This window comes from Nomascus leucogenys, chromosome 10 (assembly GCF_006542625.1).
Source record: "Nomascus leucogenys isolate Asia chromosome 10, Asia_NLE_v1, whole genome shotgun sequence".
Classification (NCBI taxonomy): domain Eukaryota; kingdom Metazoa; phylum Chordata; class Mammalia; order Primates; family Hylobatidae; genus Nomascus; species Nomascus leucogenys.
Window position 1 is genome coordinate 4,141,310 of NC_044390.1, and position 12,952 is coordinate 4,154,261.

The 12,952-nt window shown below is 48.4% G+C and overlaps 1 long non-coding RNA gene across 1 annotated transcript in view; it reads left to right on the forward strand.

Moving 5' to 3' along the window:
* Positions 1-12,340, forward strand: part of LOC105738353 — a 16,065-nt gene extending 3,725 nt beyond the window's left edge. Inside the window, exons 2-3 of the long non-coding RNA XR_004031908.1 lie at positions 4,928-5,044; positions 12,079-12,340. This is a non-coding gene — a long non-coding RNA (uncharacterized LOC105738353). The remainder of the gene's footprint in view (positions 1-4,927; positions 5,045-12,078) is intronic.
* The last annotated feature ends 612 nt before the right edge of the window (positions 12,341-12,952 follow it).

A 12,952-nucleotide genomic window follows, 5' to 3' on the forward strand; every position in this document is an offset into this window, starting at 1 on the left:
AGGGCCACAACCCACAGTGAGAAATACATTGTACATTATGATGTAGTATACACACACACACACACACACACACGAAGTAAAAAGTTTCTGACCACTATGTGCAATGCTCTTGGATAATTTCTATCCTCTGTTACTTCTATTTTATAATACAAATGTGGTCACAACCTTCTAAATTGTTTTGTGGCTGGCTAATGGATCTTGGATTGCCACCTGAGAAACATGAATCCTGAATTGTAGAGAACAATCTGGGTTGGTGTTAGAAAATGGTTAAGTGGGGGCCAGGCGCAGTGGCTCAAGCCTGTTATCCCAGCACTTGGGGAGGCAGAGGTGGGCAGATCACTTGAGGTCAGGAGTTCGAGACCAGCTTGGCCAACGTGGTAAAACCCTGTCTCGGCCAAGCCTGGTGGCTCACGCCTGTAATCCTAGCATTTTGGGAGGCCGAGGCCAGTGGATCACCTGAGGTCAGGAATTTGAGACCAGCCTGGCCAACTTGGCAAAACCTCGTCTCTACTAAAAATACAAAAAAATTAGCCTGGCATGGTGGTGTGTGCCTGTAATCCCAGCTACTCAGGAGGCTGAGGCAAGAGAATTGCTTGAATCCAGGAGGCAGAGGTTGCAGTGAACCAAGATTGCGCCACTGCTCTCCAGCCTGGATGACAGAGTGGGACTCCGTCTCAAAAAACAAACAAACAGGCCAGGTGTGGTGGCTCATGCCTGTAATCCCAGCACTTTGGGAGGCCACGGTGGGCAGATCACCTGAGGTCAGGAGTTTGAGACCAGCCTGGCCAACATGGTGAAACCCCGTCTCTACTGAAAATACAAAAATTAGCTGGGCGTGGTAGCACGCTCCCATAGTCACAGCTACTCGGGAGGCTGAGACAGGAGAATTGCTTGAACCTGGGAGGCGGAGGTTGCAGTGAGCCAAGATTGTGTCATTGCACTCCGGCCTGGGTGACAGAGCAAGACTCTGCCTCAAAAAAAAAAAAAAAAAAAAATACCCCGTCTCTACTAAAAATACAAAAAAAATAACTGGACATGACGACATGTGCCTGTAATCCCAGCTACTCAGGAGGCCAAGGCATGAGAATAGCTTGAACCTGGGAGGCAGAGGTTGCAGTGAGCTGAGATTGTGCCACTGTACTCCAGCCTGGGCGACAGAGTGAGACTCTGTCTTAAAAAAGAAAAGGGGTAACTGTTACTAAGTAGAAGTAAGTTATATTGGCTTCCAGGGGGAGCTCATTGCTTTGTTCTTGCTGCTAAGTCCCCAGCATGCTGCTTTCTTACATGAAACACACACACACACACACACACACACACACACACACACACGCACGCACACACCCCATAGTCACCACATACACCATTCCCCTTCATTCCCCTAGAAAAAAGACTTTAAATTGATGGACTCTCTCTCTCTCTCTGTCTGTCTCTCACTCTCTCTGTTTCTCTCTCTCTTTGTTTCTCTCTCTGTCTCTCTCTCTCTTTGTTTCTGTCTCTGTCTCTATCTCTCTTTGTTTCTCTCTCTGTCTCTCTCTCTGTCTCTCTCTCTTTGTCTCTCTTTCTCTCTCTCTGTCTCTCTCTCTGTCTCTCTTGCTGTCTCTTTCTTTGTCTCTCTCTTTCTCTCTGTCTCTCTCTCTCTCTCTTTGTCTCTCTCTCTCTCTTTATCTCTCTCTCTCTGCTTTACTCTGGCTCTTTCTGTCCCCACCTCTCTGTCTCCCTCACATGTGTTTTGGGTCCCAGAAGGCAAGCCTCTTTAGAGAATGGCTTAGCCTGTATCGATTCAACCCAGGACATCCATCCTCCTGCATGGGACATCTGCAACGCTGCCTGACAGAAATGTGTTATCTCCACCTTCTCCAGCCGTGGTTCCCTGGGTCTGTTTCTGCTGAGGAAAACAAACAGTCATTCCAGGTGGCCCTTGGGTATTTCTAGAGCCCTTGGCCGAACACCGCCCGCAAACCATCTCAAGCTCTACAGGTGTTCATTCACGGCTTGGGACGCGTGCAAACCCCCTGGTAGAGGGTAGCTCGGAGAACATGGCTGTTGCTATTTCGTTTCAGCCAACGCTTGCCATATGGGAAGAGGGACCTGGCACCACCAGATGTTCCAAATTTCCAAGAGAAGGCAGAAATCTGGATATTTTTAAAAGCAAAATCCCTCAGCGTTTAAATGTTAAAACTAATTCAAATGAAAAAAAAAAATGCTGTGTGGGCCAAATAAAACCTGTCTGTGGGTTGGAGCTGGCTGGTCTGTAAGCTCTGGTCTAGCCAGACATGGAGTAGTACAGGCATGAAAGGGACAAGTGGAGAAAGAGGGGCCCACAATGAGACTGAGAAGGAGCAGCCACAGGGTTGGGAGGGAAGCTTGGGGGAGGCGGTGATGCTGCCTCCTCCAGGAAGGCCTCCTGACCAGCTTCTGCTGACAGAAGGCAAGGACAGCTCCTGGCTGAAGGACTCAGCATGTGCTTCCCATGGCTGAAGCTTTGGGAGACTCGCCTGCGTAACTGAGTGGCTGTAAGGATGCCAGGAGAGATTTCCCAGTGCTTGGTCCTGTGCCTAGCATGTAGTAGGTTCTCAATAAATCAGGACCACGTGTGCTGTGCTAGCAGCTGTGCTTCAATGACGTATCTGTTCCCCACACATGTGTTGAGTGCCTACTGTGTCCCAGGCATTGCTGCATGTTCTAGAGAAGCGGGGATAAGGAAAAAAGACAAGGTCTCCGGTTGGCACAAGTGAAACTGCTGGAGTAGAGAAGGTAGAAAATTGAGGAATGAACAGGTGAGCCGAGTCCATACTGTCAGGCAAGAGGAAGCAGCACATAGACATGAGTGGAAGTGGTGGGGATGAGGTGGTTGCTACTTTTTTTTTTTTTTTTTTTTGAGACAGAGTCTTGCTCTGTTGCCCAGGCTGGAGTGCAGTGGCGTGATCTCGGTTCACTGCAACTTCCACCTCCCCGGTTCAAGCAATTCTCTGCCTCAGCCTCCCGAGTAGCTGGAATTACGGAGCCCGCCACCACACCCAGCTAATTTTTTGTATCTTTAGTAGAGATGGGGTTTCACCATCTTGGCCAGGCTTGTCTTGAACTAACCTCATGATCCACCTGCCTCGGTCTCCCAAAGTGCTGGGATTACAGGCATGAGCCACCACGCCCGGTGGTTGCTACTTATATAATAGAAGGTGCTCAGGGAATGTCTCTCTCTCCATCTGGATGATATTTGAACAGAGACACAAATGAAGGACGTTCTTTAGTTCATGACTGGTATGACTAAGAGTTCAGGCTTTGCAGCCACACTATCTGATTTCAACCCTAGCTTGGCTCCTTATTAGCTCCGTGACCTTAGACAATTTTCTCTACTCTCTGTGCTTTTGGTTCACATAAATAGGATGAAAATAATAACCTTGGCAAGGCCCAGTGGCTCACGCCTGTAATCCCAGCACTTTGGGAGACCAAGGCTGGGGGGGATCACCTGAGGTCAGGAGTTCGAGACCAGCCTGGCCAACATGGTGAAACCCTGCCTCTAATAAAAATAACGAAAATTAGCTGAGCATGATGGTGGGCGCCTATGATCCCAGCGATTCAGGAGGCTGAGGCAGGAGAATTCGGGAGGCAGAGGTTGCAGTGAGCCGAGATCGCGCCACTTCACTCCAGCCTGGGCAACAAGAGTGAAACTCTGTCTCAAAAAAAAAAAAAAAAAAAAAAAAAGAGCAACCTTAACTAATTCCACAGGGTTGTCGTGGAGATCGAGTGAACACGCGGGAAGTGTTTGCTGAGCAAGTGCTTAACCTGTGCTCGCGAATTATTACGGTGGTGATGGTTGTTGATTTTTTAAAAATTACTACAGTGATATCTCCCAAATAGGAGGAAAGCAAAGTAACTGAATGAATTCACAAGTAAATAAGAAAATGACCAGGAAAGGCATAAATACGTAAAGCTGTTCAGCCTTCAGATGTTCAGTCATCCTTATGATCTTTCCCTCCCTCCGTCCCTCCCTGCCTCCCTCCCTTCCTTCCTTCATTCCTCTTTCCCTCCCTCCCTCCCCCTTCCTGCCTTCTGGCCTTCCTTCCTTCCTCCTTCTCCCTCCCTTTCTTCCTTCCTTCCTTCCTCCCTCCCTCCCTCCCCCACTTCTTTCCTTCCTTCCTTCTTTCCTTCCTTCCTTCCTTCCTCCCTCCCTCTCTGCCTCCCTCCCTTCGTTTCTCCTTCCTTCCTCCTTCCTCCCTCTCTTCCTTTTTACCTTCCTTCCTTCCTTCCTACCTTCTCTCCCTCCCTCCCTTCCCTCCTTCCTCCCTCCCTTCCTTCCTTCTTTCCTTCCTTCCTCTCTCTCTCCCTTCCTTTCTTCCCTCCTTCCTTCTTTCCTTCATTGCTACCTTCCTTCTTCCTTCCTTCTCCCCTCCTTTCTTTCGATCAAATGTTTAATAGCTGCCAGGCTGTGTTAAGTAAGCCCTGGGATCTATTAATAATAAAAAAGAATCCGTACATTCGTTGGTTTCTTCATTCCCCAAGCATTTATTTATTGGACAGCTGCTAGGTTCCAGGCACTGTTCTAGGCCCTGGGAATTCAGCAGTGAACTAAACGAATGAGAATCTGCTTTCACAGAGCATGATAGAGATAACTCATTAGGCAAATGAGCAAATATGCAGATATAGCCAGTTTATTAAATAAGCTGATGTCATGGTTAATTTTATGCGTCAACTTGACTGGCCTAAGGGATGCCCAGATAGCTGGTAAGACATTATTTCTGGATGTGTCTGTGGGGGTGTTTCTGGAAGAGGTGAGCATTTGAATCAGCAGACTCAGTAAAGAAGTTCTGCCTCACTGATGTGGGCGGGCATCATCCAATCTGCTGGAGGCTTGAATAGAACAAAAAGCAGAGGAAGGGCGAATTCACTGTGTTTTCTTAACTGGCACATCCATTTTCTCTTGCCCTAGGACATCAAACTTCCTGGTCCTCATGCCTTTAGCCTCAGACCGAATGACACCACCAGCTTTCCTGGTTCTTCGGCGTATAGACAGCATGTCGTGGGAATTCTCAGCCTCCAGAACTGTGTAAGAAAAGTCCTTATAATACATCTCTGCTGGTATCTCTCTATATATCTCTTTGGTTTTCTTTCTTTGGACAAACCTGACTAATAGAGCTGCATTCAACCACAGTGAAATACCAACAGCCCAAAGCAGGCCTGAGATCCAAAGATTCCAGGAATGAAGCACCGAGTGTTATACATTATTGATGAGAGAGTAAAGGGTACAAACCCTGTAGGAAAAGGCCTGGCAGTTTCTTACAAATCTAAGCCCACACCTATCCCATGACCCAACAATTCTACTCTTTTTTTTTTAAGGCAGAGTCTCGCTCTGTTGCCAGACTGGAGTGCAATGGCGCAATCTCGGCTCACTGCAAGCTCCGCCTCCCAGGTTTAAGTGATTCTTCTGCCTCAGCCTCCTGAGTAGCTGGGACTACAGGTGTGCACCACCATGCCCAGCTAATTTTTGTATCTTTAGTAGAGATGGGGTTTCACCATGTTGGCCAGGCTGGTCTCGAACTCCTGACCTCAGGTGATCCACCCGCCTTGGCCTCCCAAAGTGCTGGGATTACAGGCGTGAGCCACCATGCCCGGCCAACAATTCTACTTTTACCCAAAAGAAAGGAAAATATTTATCCACACCAAGAATTGTGCAAGATTGTTTACAGCAGCTTTATTCATAATAGCCTCAGGCTAGAAACAGCCTGTATGCCTATCAACAGGGGAATGGACCAAGATATGTAATATAGCCACAGAATGGAATACTACTTAGCAATAAAAAGGCACAAGCTAATAATGCATGCAGCAGTATGGGTAGGTCTCAAAATTATTGTGTTGAGTGTCAGACACAAAGGAGGACGTACTGTATGAGTTCAGTTAGATGATTTTCCAGACAGACAGAATTAACATATGGTAGCAAAACTAATCAGAACAGTGGTTGCCTCTGGGTGAGTAGGGTCAGGGTGACTGGGAAGGGAGCTGGGGGAACTTTCTGGGATAAAGGGCCTTGTTCTATATCTTGATGAGGGTTTGTTTTGTACCAGTGTCTGCATCTGTGGCTCACTTAAGATTTGAGCATTTCAGGCCAGGCACAGTGGCTCACACCTGTAATCCCAGCAGTTTGGGAGGCGGAGGCAGGTGGATCGCCTGAGGTCAGGAGTTACAGACCAGCTTGGCCAACATGATGAAACCCCGTCTCTACTAAACATACAAAAATTAGCCGGCTGTGGTGGTGCATGCCTGTAATCCCAGCTACTTGGGAGGCTGAGGCGGGAGAATCACTTGAACCCAGGAGGTGGAAGTTGTAGTGAGCTGAGATCACACCACTGCACTCCAGCCTGGGAGAACGAGTGAAACTCCATCTCAAAAAAAAAAAAAAAAAAAAAAAAAAAAAAAAAAAAAAAAAAAAAAGATTTGTGCATTCCACTGTATACAAATTTTACCAAAAAATGTTAATGAGGGACATGCTTAGTATTGGGAGAAAGTGTAGCGGTGTCTGCAGTCTCTTTTGAAGTTAATCACAAAAGAAAATAAGACGGATGGATGGAGGGACAGGTAATAAGGCAAATGAAGACAAATATTAAGCAAGGTACAGTGGCAGGAGCCTGTGGTCCCAGTGACTCAGGAGGCTGGTGCAGGAGGATCACTGGAGCCTAGAAGTTCAAGGCAGCTGTGTGGGTATGATTGCACCTGTGAATAACCACTACACTGTAGCCGGGACAGCATAGCCAGATCCTGTCTCCAAAGAAAGGAAGGAAGGAAGAAAGAGAAGGGAAAGAAAGAAAGAGAGAGAGAAAGGAAAGAAAGAGAGAAAGAGAGAGAAGGAAGAGAAAGGAAAGAAAGAAAGAAAGAAAGAAAGAAAGAAAGAAAGAAAGAAAGAAAGAAAGAAAGAAAGAAGAAAGAAAGGGAAAGGAAAGAAAGAAAGAAGAAAGAAAGAAAGAAAGAAAGAAAGAAAGAAAGAAAGAAAGAAAGAAAGAAAGAAAGAAAGAAAGAAGGAAGCTGGGCATGGTGGCTCACTTCTGTAATCCCAGCACTTTGGGAGGCCGAGGTGGGCAGATCACAAGGTCAGGAGATCGAGACCATCCTGGCTAACACGGTGAAACCCTGTCTCTACTAAAAATAGAAAAAATTAGCCGGGCGTGGTGGTGGGCGCCTGTAGTTCTAGCTGCTTGGGATGCTGAGGCAGGAGAATGGCGTGAACCTGGGAGGTGGAGCTTGCAGTGAGCTGAGATCGCGCCACTGCACTCAAGCCTGGGTGACAGAGCAAGACTGCATCTCAAAAAAAAAAAAAGAAAGAAAGGAAGAAAGAAAGGGAAGGAAGGAAGGAAAAGGAAAGGAAAGAGAGAGAGAAAGAGAGAGACAGAAAGAAAGAAAAGAAAGAAAGAAAGAAAGAAAGAAAGAAAGAAAGAAAGAAAGAAAGAAGGAGGGAGAAAAAATTAACAGTAGACTAGAATCCAGGTGATAAGTATCTAGGTTTTCACTGTAATATTCTTTTTTTTTTTTTGAGACGGAGTTTTCACTCTTGTCACCCTTGCTGGAGTGCAGTGGCACGATCTCAGCTCACCGCAACCTCTGCCTCCCAGGTTCAAGCAATTCTCCTGCCTCAGCCTCCCGAGTAGCTGGGACTACAGGTGCGTGCCATCGCACCCAGGTAATTTTTGTATTTTTAGTAGAGACGGGGTTTCGTCATGTTGGCCAGGCTGATCTTGAACTCCTGACCTGAGGTGATCCACCCTCCTCGGCTTCCCAGAGTGCTGGGATTACAGGCGTGAGCCACCGCGCCTGGCTTCAAGATGTTTTCATACATAGTATGGGGGGCCCAGCAGATGAGATGGGTCACTGAGAAAACAGTTTGTCACAGTTCTCAAGAGGAAGGGACATGCCAGGCCAGGCAGGCCACCCAGAGAGCACCAGGGCCGAGGGACCCTGCAGGCCACACGGGGAAGCACGGGGGATCAGAGGCAGAGGGAATGAGGGCGGACAGAGGGCAAGAGATTGACTTCGTTTTTTGCAGGAATGAGTGGGTGGGGCAGGGTAAACAGGTTTATGATTAGCTAATTTGAATAATTTCAGCAGGGCCTGGGGCATTGGGCCTGCTCTAGTGGTCTGGTTCCTGGCCCTGGGTGGTGAAGGCAGGTGCACAGCAGCCCTGAGTGTGAGAGCTCAGAAACGGAGGTGGCTGGGGGCTGGGCTCTGGACTGGTTGGTTTGCATATGAAAGGTGTGACTGAAAAACTTGTTGGCCGGCGAGGTGGCTCACGCCTGTAATCCCAGCACTTTGGGAGGCTGAGATGGATGGATCACCTGAGGTCAGGAGTTGGAGACCAGCCTGGCCAACATGGTGAAACCCCGTCTCTACTAAAATACAAAAAAAAAAAAAAAATTAGCCAGGTGTGGTGGCAAATGCCTGTAATCCCAGCTACTTGGGAGGCTGAGGCAGGAGAATCGCTTGAACCCGGGAGGCGGAGGTTGCAGTGAGCGGAGATAGTGCCACTGCACTCCAGCCTGGTGACAGAGGGAGACTCCAGCTCAATAAATAAATAAACAAACAAACAAAAACCCACAGTTAATGGGGTACTTAAGATGTGTGCAACGGCTGGGTGTGGTGGCTCACACCTGAAAATCCCAGCACTTTGGGAGGCCGAGGCGGGCAGATCAATAGGTCAGGAGTTCAAGACCAGCCTGGTCAACATAACGAAACCCTGTTTCTACTAAAAATACAAAAATTAGCTGGGCATGTTGGCTCACGCCTGTAATCCCAGCACTTTGGGAGGCTGAGGCGGGCAGATCACTTGAGGTCAGGAGTTCGAAACTAGCCTGGCCAACATGGTGAAACCCCGTCTCTACTAAAAATACAAAAAAAATTTAACTGGGCGTAGTGGCACACACCTGCAATCCCAGCTATGTGGGAGGCTGAGGCAGGAGAATCGCTTGAATCCGGGAGGCAGAGGTTGCAGTGAGTCAAGTTCATGCCACTGCACTCCAGCCCGGGTGACATAGCGGGACTCTGTCTCAAAAAAAAAAAAAAAAAAAAAAATTGTGAATGGTTGAGTCTGGGTGTCTGGGTGGTGTGGATGGGGTATTCATTCTCAGATTCTGTCAGGTCTTCTCTATGCTTGAAAAATTTTTATAAGATGTTGAAGGAAAAATTCAGCCTCTACCAACCTTCTCACCCCAGGTTTGTCGATCTCCTTAAATTACAAAAAAAAAAAAAAAAAAAGACTTGGGGCACCTGGCACAAAGTGTGTGGGAAGAGGTTTTATTTTGGGAATCACCTTGGCTGCTATGCACCGTGGCAAGTCATAATTTGTCATTTTCCGCTTTCCGTGTATGAACCTTTTTGCTACTTGGAAAGAGGTCCCTGTCAGTCTGAGTCTTAGTGGGAAGTCTGGTTCTGCCTTCCTCTGTGGAAGGAAAGGTGGTCTCCATCCCATCCTTTGAGGTGGAGAGTGGGATCCCCCATCACACGGCCCCATGTGGGGCTCTTTTTTTTTTTTTTTAAAGAGATAGGTTCTGGCTGTGTTGCCCAGGCTGGAGTGCAGTGGCGAGATCTCGGGTCACTGCAACCTCTGACCCTCTGATTCAAGTGGTTCTCCTGCCTCAGCCTCCCGAGTAGCTGGGATTACAGGCTCACACCACCACACCCAGTTAATTTTTGTATTTTTAGTAGAGATGGGTTGCATCATGTTGGCCAGGATGGTCTTGATCTCCTGACCTCATGATCCGCCAACCTCAGCCTCCGAAAGTGCTGGGATTACAGACATGAGCCACCACTCCCAGCCTTTTTTTTTTTTTGAGATGGAGTTTTGCTCTGTCACCCAGGCTGGAATGCAGTGGTGCAACCTCAGCTCACTGCAGCCTCTGCCTCCCGGATTCAAGCGATTCTCCTGCCTCAGCCTTTCGAGTAGCTGAGACTATAGGCGCCCGCCACTACCCCTGGGGTAATTTTTGTATTTTTAGTAGAGATGGGGTTTCACTACATTGGCCAGGCTGGTCTCGAACTCCTGACCTTGTGATTCGCCCACCTCGGTCTCCCAAAGTGCTGAGGTTACAGGCTTGAGCCACCGCCCCCTGCCAACTCCTGTGTCTTCTCTGCTTGCCGGGAACAGATCCTTCTGTGGTGTGGGTGCTGCCCGGGCACTAAGGATTGTTTAGTAGCATCCCTGGCCTCTACCCACTAGGTACCAGGAACAGCCCCTGCTCAAATGTTATGACAACCAATAATGTCTCTAGACATAGCCACATGTCCCCTGGGGAGCAAGATTGTCCCTGGTTCAGAGCCACTGCACTAGCGTGGTCTTTCTCTTCTTTTTTGGGGGGGGGTAGGTGGGTAGGGGGGCAGGGTCTTGCTCTGTTGCCCAGGCTGGAGTGCAGGGGTGCAATCAGAGCTCACTGCAGCTTTGACCTCCCAGGTTCAAGCCATCCTCCCACCTCAGCCTTCTGAGTAGCCGAAGAGAAAAAGTAGTAGCTGAAAGAGAAAATAAAATAAAATAAAATAAAAGGCCTGGAATGGTGGCTGTCGCCTGTAATCCCAGTACTTTGGGAGGCTGAGGCAGGTGGATCACCTGAGGTCAGGCGTTAGAGACCAGGCCTGGGCAACATAGTGAAACCACATCTCTACTAAAAACACACACACACAAAATTAGGCAGGCATGGTGGCGGGTGCCTGCAGTCCCAGCTACTCAGGAGGCTGAGGCAGGAGAATTCCTTGAACCCGGGAGGTGGAGGTTGCAGTGAGCCAATATCGCGCCACTGCACTCCACTCTGGGCAACAGAGTAAGACTCTGTCCCAAAAAAGAAAGTAGCAGGCATGCACTACCACACCCAGTTAATTAAAAAAAAAATCACGCCTGTAATCCCAGCACTTTGGGAGGCTGAGGCAGGTGGATGCGATCTTGGCTCACTGCAATCTCCCTCTTAGGTTTTAGCGATTCTCCTGCCTCAGCCTTCCAAGTAGCTAGGATTACAGGCACCTGCCCCCACGCCTGGATAATTTTTGTGTGCGTGTATTTAAAGTAGAGACGGGGTTTCACCATGTTGGCCAGGCTGGTCTCGAACTCCTGACATCATGATCCACCTGCCTCAGCCTCCTACAGTGCTGGGATTATAGGCATGAGCCACCACGCCCGGCCTGACCATTTTCTTTTCTTTTTTCTTTTTGCGGTGGAGTCTCGCTCTGTGGCCCAGGCTGGAGCGCAGTGGCGCGATCTCGGCTCACTGCAAGCTCCGCCTCCTGAGTTCACACCATTCTCCTGCCTCAGCCTCCTGAGTAGCTGAGACTACAGGCGCCCGCCACCATGCCCGGCTAAATTTTTGTATTTTTAGTAGAGACGGGGTTTCACCATGTTGGCCAGGATGGTCTCGATCTCCTGACCTCGTGATCCACCCGTCTCGGCCTCCCAAAGTGCTGGGATTACAGACGTGAGCCACCGCGCCTGGCCTGGCCTGACTATTTTTTAACAGCAAACTCTGCAGGGCTTTCTGTGACTCTTCCCGTGAGATAGATGCTACTGTCTGCAACAAGGAAAAATAATGTGGCGTTCTGGCTAAATTTCTGTATGAAGCCTATCTCTGCTTAGAGGTTATATGAGGTTTAGAGGTTTATGTGAAGTGTCGGTGTAACACAGAGGAAAGAGAGGGACTGCTCAGTGGTGAGTCTCACATGGCAAAATAGAGATCATGCTTTCTGCCCTAAGCATGGTAAGAAAACCGGTTAGACTCCCTCTCCACCTTAAGCAGCTGCCCTGCTGTGCCTGTAGGGCTTGGCTGTGGGATACAAGGAACCCTCTGTCTCTGCTCCCTTAAAACAAGCAAGCCACACCTGCAGGGGTGGGCCCTAGGCTGGTAGAGCTGTAAGGCAATCCTATTTCTGGTGGAAGCCTGAAAGCAATGTATATAATCCATACATATTCATAAGGTTTGCATTGTGTGGTGCGGTAGGCAGCCTCCCAGATGGTCCCCAATAATCCTCACCTCCTGGTATTTATAGCGTCATGTAATCCCGTCCTTTTAAGGATGATTGTGTGACTTGCATTCTGTTAGCAGACTCTTTTTGCTTTCTTAGTTTGCATACTTTGATGAAACAAAGCTATCCTGTTGCAGAAAGCCTGCGTGTCAAGGAACTGAGGGGTGGCCTCTAGCCAAGTCAGCAAGGAACTGAACTGCCAACAAGGCCATGAAGTCAACAGAACCTTGAGATGGCCAGAAAGCTGCTGGCCCCTTGATTGCAGCCCTGAGAGAGACCCTGAGGCTGAAGACCCGGCCGGGCTGTGCTCAGATCCCTGATTCATGGAAATCGCAAGATAATAAACGTGTGTTGTTTGAAACTGCTCCCTTTGAGGTGATTTGTTACACAGCAATAGCTAACTGATACATATAGAAATAAAGAGAGGCCGGGCGCAGTGGCTCACACCTGTAATCCCAGCACTTTGGGAGGCCAAGGCGGGTGGATCACGAGGTCAGGAGATCAAGACCATCCTGGCTAACACGGTGAAGCCCTGTCTCTACTAAAAATACAGAAAATTAGCCAGGCGCAGTGGCAGGTGGCTGTAGTCCCAGTACTCAGGAGGCTGAGGCAGAAGAATGGCATGAACCCGGGAGGTGGAGCTTGCAGTGAGCTGAGATCGCGCCACCGCACTCCAGCCTGGGCCACAGAGCGAGACTCCATCTCAAAAAAAAAAAAAAAAAAGGAAATAGAAAATAAAATCTTGGCTTTCTCTTTTGATATCTTGATCAAGAAAGTTTGATCACTTTACCAAACATGTATTATGTATTTTTCATAAATAAAAGAGAATCTATAAAACAGCGTAAATCATGAAACATTAACGAAATGGCCTCACTTGGCCCACCATCCAATGAAGAGCTACAATCTTATCCCGGCCACCTCATCTACCTGGAATCTCCTTCCGTTCTCATCCTCCACTTTCCTCCTCTGCAGA